Source organism: Bactrocera latifrons, unplaced genomic scaffold (assembly GCF_001853355.1).
Source record: "Bactrocera latifrons isolate USDA-ARS-PBARC rearing strain unplaced genomic scaffold, ASM185335v1 scaffold_251, whole genome shotgun sequence".
NCBI classification, from domain to species: domain Eukaryota; kingdom Metazoa; phylum Arthropoda; class Insecta; order Diptera; family Tephritidae; genus Bactrocera; species Bactrocera latifrons.
In genome coordinates, this window is record NW_017536086.1 from 376,053 (window position 1) to 377,292 (window position 1,240).

At 30.8% G+C, this 1,240-nt stretch overlaps 1 protein-coding gene across 3 annotated transcripts in view; it reads right to left on the reverse strand.

Moving 5' to 3' along the window:
- LOC108969413 (pleiotrophin-like) overlaps window positions 1–967 on the reverse strand; it is a 71,085-nt gene extending 70,118 nt beyond the window's left edge. For 2 of the 3 annotated variants that reach the window (XM_018934108.1, XM_018934109.1), the window contains exon 1: window positions 847–961. The gene's annotated coding sequence lies outside the window, so the exon portion shown is untranslated. Of the gene's footprint in view, window positions 1–846 lie in introns of all 3 variants that reach the window. The other variant, XM_018934110.1, reaches the window with a different exon arrangement.
- Between the last annotated feature and the right edge of the window lie 273 nt (window positions 968–1,240).

Genomic DNA, 1,240 nt, shown 5'->3' on the forward strand with positions numbered 1-1,240 from the left:
TTGGTATTTCGTAAATATAATTTTTAATTTTTGATTGCTTTAAAGAGAGCACAGAAAAAATAGAAAAAGGTAACAGATAGTATTTTTTTAGATTTTTAAAGATACTTTTCATAGTATTTTCATATTTTCTTCACATATTTCGTCACTATTTGTAGGCATCATTATTTATTAATGTTCCTGAAACGTTCAACCTGTTTTCAATGTTCCATATTTTTGAAATTTCTAAGTACATATCACTTTAATATCATATCATTTAAGGTTTTTTTTTATCAAGTTTCAACTCTTTCGTAACCAATTGCATAATTTACACCAACAAACAATAAAAACTTAAATGTTTTTAATTTATTTTTAAGCACTTTTGTACTGATTTTTCGAAAAAATTTATTTGGTTAATCTCCAACTTTTTTGAATTCTTGTCGACTTTCAAATAGTTTTATTTCAGATTATTAGAAACACGTTTCATTAATAATCAAACTCTCAACACAATCATTTTATGCCACTCTTTGTATGTTAGTGTTTAGAAAATCAAATTTTTATTTTAAAATTTCCTTTTTTTATTTTTGTTTATTTTTTTTTTCAGAAAAAATATTTGTCTTAACACAAGAGTAACGCTTCTATTTGCTGTTAACACACACTGCATATATATACACATACACACACACGCACAAAAATCACAAGCCAACAATGCCACGTCGCTGTCTGTTGAGGTGAAAAGTCCTCTTCACACACTTTCACCAAACAATTTCTTTATATTTTTGAGAAATTCGTTCCAAAATCACTTTTTTCAAGTAAAATGATTTCTTTTGAGAATCAAATTTTCCATAAATAATAACTGTATTTTCTTACAAATGAAACTGTTTCAATATTCAACCACTTGATTTGCTATTTGCTCAAAGTGAGTTTTGCCTCTCTGCGTTACCAAACTGTGCACGTTGCACGCTGCCGTCGTACTGAACACAACTCGAACTGGAACTGAACTAAAACTTTTCAATGGCTGACATGCTGACTTTGGCGTTGGCGTTGGCCAGCGTTTTCCCTGCGCTTTCCCAGCGCTTTTGAAGAGGCACCCAATGCACGCACACATACCCTCACAAATACACACACACACAAGTATGAACTCACAAAAACACCCACAAGTTCCAAGCAGCAAGCAGCAGAACTTGCAAAAATGAATGAAAATTCTTAGAATTCGAAAAAATTATGGTAAAACAAAAACAAAGAGGAATGAACGTAATGAACG